Here is a 6,139-nt window from a genome sequence, read left to right as displayed (position 1 = left end):
GAATTGGATACATATAGATACATAGAAACACAGATACACAGGTGATAGACAATAGATACATAATGTAGATAGGCACGTAGATACATAGATATATAGAGATTACCTATATATTTATATGTAATATGCACATATGTAATATGCATGTATTTAATGGTTATGCATATATCTCAATGGTTAAAAATCCATTAATTGGAATTACATTAAGTGGATTTTTGTACATTTTTAAAAAATGTATTTTCAAAGTTTATAATAAATCTCTAAATGTTAAGACTATAAAATCAATCTAAGGTAAGTGATTTCCTGTGTGTTCTTTTCTTTCAAAAAGGTATTACAACACCAGATGCATAGTAGTAAAATGCCTCAAGTCTGGAGGTTGTTAATTATATCTACTTCTTCCTTTGCCTACATTTCCACTATTTATGCTAACTGGTGCCAACTGTCTATTGAGATAATAATGTTAGTTGAATGTTTATGTTAATATTTTGAATGTACAAATTATATACTTATTTTTTAATGGGAAATTTTGTGATTGCCTTCACTGTGTGAAAAATGTCAATCAGCATTGATAAAATCTCAAGGTTTTATGGATCCTGACTCAAACATTTGAAAATTCTCAATTTTAGGATACTTTATTGAAGACACAAGGCAAGATGCTTGGCCCACATTTGTCTTTCTAATTTGACATTTTAGTCCCAGAGCCTCAATACACTGAAACGTAACTTAAAATTATTCATAATCACTCAGGAATGCTTAGTAACAAAGGCAGTGCACAGTAATTGGAAGTAGGGTGAGTTCTTTAAAGCTAACATCAGTCTTTTGAAAAACAAAAAGAGAAAGAGAGAGCTACAGTGCAATTTCTAAGAAAACAAACAAAATCAATGCCTAATTTTGGACCCACACAAAAATAAGAATTTCCACAAAAAAACTGATTCCTCTGAATTTAAGACATTTGAAACATTATTTTTTATTATGCTTTATTGAATATGCATTATAAATCAGGTCCTGCCCAAACTGATTCAAATTCTTTGTATGTTTGTTTTTTCTTTTCATTTCATCAGTGCCAATTTTTCACAGATTTACTACAGTTCTCATAGTTAATGGTATATTATGATGCTAGAAGAAAAAAATAGGCCAAAGCGATAGAAATCTTGTTAATTATGTTACAAATAAATATTAGGAGCTAAGGTCCAGCTTTTAAAGCTTAAAAAACCTCCTCATCTTTATCAACTATAAATTACATACTAATTTAACATAAAGCAGTTTTCTAAATTTAATGTAATATGTAAAAGTGCTTTAAACTTAAGGCAATAAATAAAATGCTATACACTTACTTTTTTACTTTTTAAAGACTTCCCTTTGTATCACCTGCCCCCATACATGCAGAGCCTCTCTCCTTATGGACATCTCCCGGCAGAGTGGTGCATTTGTTACAGTTGATGAACCTACATTGACACATTATAATCACCTGAAGTCCATAGTTTACATTAGGGTTCACTCTTGGTGTTATACATTCTGCGGGTTTGAGCAAATATAATATCATGTACCCATCTTTATAGTATCATACAGAGTATTTTCACTGCCATAAAAATCCTCTGTGCTACACCTATTCATCCTTATCCCTTCCCCCACCAAAACCCTGGCAACTACTGATCTTTTTATTATCTCCATAGTTTTTCCTTTTCCAGAATGTTATATACTTGGAATCACACAGTACATAGCCTTGGCAGATTGGCTCCTTTCACTTGGTAATATGCATTTAAGTTTCCTCTATGTCTTTTCATGGATTGATAGCGCATTTCTTTTTTTTAGCACTGAATAATATTCCATTGTCCAGATGTACCACAGTCTATCCATTCACCTACTGAAGGATATCTGGGTTGCTTCCATGTTTTGGCAATTACGAATAAAGCTGCTATAAACATACATATGCAGTTTCTTCTGTGGACAAATGTTTTCAACTCCTTGGGGTAAATACCAGGGAGTGTGATTGCTGGACCATTGGGTAAGAATATGTTTAGTTTTGTAAGAAACTACCATATTGTCTTCCAAAGTGGTTGTACCATTTTGCATTCTCCCAGCAATGAATGAGAGTTCCTGTTGTTCCACATCTTCACCAGCATTTAGTGCTGTCAGTATTCCACATTTTGGTGATTCAAATAGGTGTGTATCTCAGTTTTTAAATTTGTACTTCCCTGAAGACACATGATGTGGAACATTTTTATATGCTTATTTGCCATTTTAAATTTTTCTCTGATGAAGTGCCAGATAAGGTCTTTGGCTCACTTTTTAGTTGGGTTACATGTTTCCTTACTGAGTTTTAAGTGTTGTTATATTTTGAATAACAGTACTTTATACACATGACAAAATATTTTGTCCTAGCCTGTGACTTTTCCTCTCATTTTCTTGACATTTTCTTTCACAGAGCAAAAGTTTCTAATTTTAATGAAGTCCAGCTTATCAATTATTTCTTTAATAGGTCATGCCTTTGCTGTTGTATCTAACAAGTCGATGCCGTACATAACATCTTCCAGTTTTTGCCTATATTACCTTGTAACAGTTTTACTTTAAGTGTATGATCCATTTTGAGTTAATTTTTGAAAAGTATGTAAGGTCTGTATCTAGATTCATTTTTTTATGGCTGTCCAATTGTTCCAATATCATTTTTTGTAAGGATTATCTTTGCTCCATTGTATTACCTTTGCTCCTTTGTCCAAGATCACTTGACTATATTACATGGGTCTATTTCTGGGCTTTTTACTCTGTTCCATTGACCTACTTGTCTATTTGTTTGCCCATACTACACTGTTTTGATTACTGTAGCTTTCTAATAAGTCTTGAAGCCAGGTAGTTTCATCTTCTAACTTTTTTCTTCTCATTAATTATTGTGTTGGCTATTCTGGGTCTTTTGCATCTCCATATAAACTTTAAAATCAGTTTGTTGATGCCCACAGAGTAACTTGCTGAAATTTTGATTAAGATCACATTGAATCTATAGATCAAGTTGGGAAGAACTGACATCTTAACAATATTATGTCTCCCTATCCATGAACATGAGTTATCTCTCCATTTATTTAATTCTTATTTGATTTTATTCATCAGAGTTTTATAGTTTTTCTCATATAGATCTTGTACATATTTTGCTAGGTCATACTTAATTATTACATTTTGGGTGTGCTAATGTAAATGGCACTGTGTTTTCAAATTCCGCTTGTTCATTGCTGGTATACAGAAAAACAATTGATTTTTGTATATTAATCTGTATCCTCCAAACTTGTTATAATCTGCTTATTAATTCCAGATTTTTTTTGGTCAATTCTTTTGGATTTTCCACATAGAAGATCATGTCATATGTGAACAAAGACATTTTAATTTCTTCCTTCCCAAATTGTATACCTTTTATTTCCTTTTCTTGTCTTCTTGCATTAGCTTGTACTTCCAAATTGATGTTGAAAAGACATGGTGAGGTGGGAGGAGACATTGTTACCTTGTTCCCGATCTTAGTGTGAAAGCTCCAACTTTCCCACCATTAGGTATGGCATTATACATTTGCTTTTAATATTGTATGACACCACAGTTTATTGTTCACACTTACTGTGTTCTTTATAATTCCTGCCTTATCTTCATAATGTTACTTGACTTAAGAAAGGCTAGTTGCTGCACATTTCTCATACTTAGAATTAGAATGTGATATGGAGTTATTTATTACTTTTTTGAAAAGTAGTCCTAGTTTCTCTATGTTGCAGTACCTTTTTGCTCACTGCCAGTTTCATTTTAACAATTTCATGGACACTAGTGCCTAAGTTTTGTTTATTCTGTAGCCTTCTGAGGAGATTTTTTTTCTTTCATGTGCTCAACAAATTATAATCATGACTTCAATTGATGGCACTCATAGAACATAATTAAAATAAATCACTACTCTACCATTGTCACATAAATACAATGGTAATTGATATTATGTAATATTTACACTTTTTCATTACTATAAAATTGTTCTTGTATGTGTTAAGGCATTTTTTGGTTCCAAAAGGCAGGTCCTAAAATATTTTTGTGTGTCTGATGAAATGATAAAATATTTTGTAGGTCACTGGAATTTAAAAAATGGTAAATTACTTGGTAGATCAATGATAAATTACTTGGTAGGTTCATAAAGTAATTTTAGGTGCCCCGAGGACATAAATTTCATAGTCAAATAAGCTTAGAAAAACACTACATCCTAAATCCTATAATTGTTCTATCCATTTTCCACAAAGTACATTCACATAATCAAAAACTCTGAAAACATATAGCACTAGTTTTTAATATGTTTGCTTCATACCTTAATAAGCATCTCTATGATCCTCATATTGGGAAGGTACAGAATGCAAAAATAAAGTACAGCTACTCTGGGACATTTCTGATGTTTTCGAAGGCCTGACACAAGCTAGTACTCTATAGTACTAGTACGTGGTTTCTGATGTTGTTTGTTTAACTAATAACTAACATTTTGGTGGCAGGCCTCCATGACAATAGAGTATAACAATCCCATTAAGGAATACAAAGTTAAAATCTAAATTAAGCACAATTTTATATTTTTGCTGATGTCATCTTACTAACTTAATATGCACTAGTCAAACAAGAACTATTAACACATGCAATTATTTCCTCTCTGCTTTCACCACCACCAACAACAACAATCAAAGATAACTAGAGATAAGTTTTACAATTACAAAATGGACATAAAAATCTACTTGAAAAAGAATCAAGGAGCTAAAAAAAATTAAAAGAAGGATAATGGTGATGAACAGGAGTAGGATATATATCTTTCTACATTGAAGAATTTCAAGACATATGAGTTACTCTGATATTATAATGAGAAAGAGACAGAGACAGAGAGAGGTGCACAGAGATAGAGACACAGAGAAACTGACTCTACCATTCTACACTTTAGAAAGCCAGGAACTTCATTTGTTCTGGTCTGTTGTCTGTTTCTGCCAGCAACTTAGCATAATAAAGATTCTCCATATTTGTTCTGCTTAATAGCCTGAAAACTTAAAAATAATTTATTTTCTTAAAATTCAATTAAAAATTCAAAGGTTGCCTCTTACTTCTGTGGTAAGACTGATAATTTCCCCACCTATTTCTTTGAATGATGCACGAGCACTAGAGAAAACGGATTTTGAAATAGCGTTAGCAGTTCTCAGGAAAAAAAATATTTTAAGATAAATAAAATGATATAGTTATTTTTCTTACTTATATGTCTAATTCTTTAGTTTAGATTAAGAAGCTGGATGTTTTAAGGATATATAAATAGTATTCCCTTACTTGGATCTTTTGTCTAAATCTTAACTGTATTCGTATGTAGCCATTTTGCAAATTTTCTCCTTTTGTTCTCCTCTATATCATGATTTTGCACTAATTCAAGAAATGAATGTAAAAAATGTGAATTATGGCCAATATTTTTAGCAGTGTAGTTGTATATATGTTCAAAATATACATTCAAGTTAAAAGTTGTTTTTCAAATGCCTACTAGTAGTTCTCATAAGGAATTCAGTTTTAAAAAGTTATTGATTAGAGAATCCATACTCTTGATGAATAGACTTGCATGCTAAATAGGTAACCTATATTTCTCTATTTAATCATGATTTGATTATATAAGTATGTATACATTTTACTTTCTGTTTAAAAAAACAAAAATGAAGGCTCTTGGGATTTCTCAATGCAAAGATACAGTCATCAGTTACCCAACATGACAAAGTCTCATCATCTTGAACAACACCATGTAGATCACAAGCCAACCATTATAATAGGCTATGTTAAAAAAAAAAATTGCTCATCATCAATGGTCAACTTGTGCTATAAGATAGAACAGAAACCAAAATGTTGTTCTTTTCCTCTTTTTACCACAGATGTCTACAATAAATTTTTCTCACCAACTATCATTACGAAAAAGCTGTACAGTGCAAGATATGAAAGCTAAAAATAATAAACTTTTCCCATAGTATAATGACATGGACATTCACACCAAATTTGGGCATTGCAAGAAACAGTATTTTGGGACCTTCTAGAAGAGAAAACAGAATCTTGGCAGTAGTAATGATTGCGATCACCAGCAGAGTCAGAAGAGAGAAACAAGAGAATGGGGTTGGGTTATAAATAAATA

The sequence above is a fragment of the Balaenoptera physalus genome (genome assembly GCF_965194825.1).
Source record: "Balaenoptera physalus genome assembly, chromosome: 6".
NCBI lineage: Eukaryota > Metazoa > Chordata > Mammalia > Artiodactyla > Balaenopteridae > Balaenoptera > Balaenoptera physalus.
The sequence above is the reverse complement of the archived record's forward strand: the minus strand, read 5'-3'. Positions refer to the sequence as shown.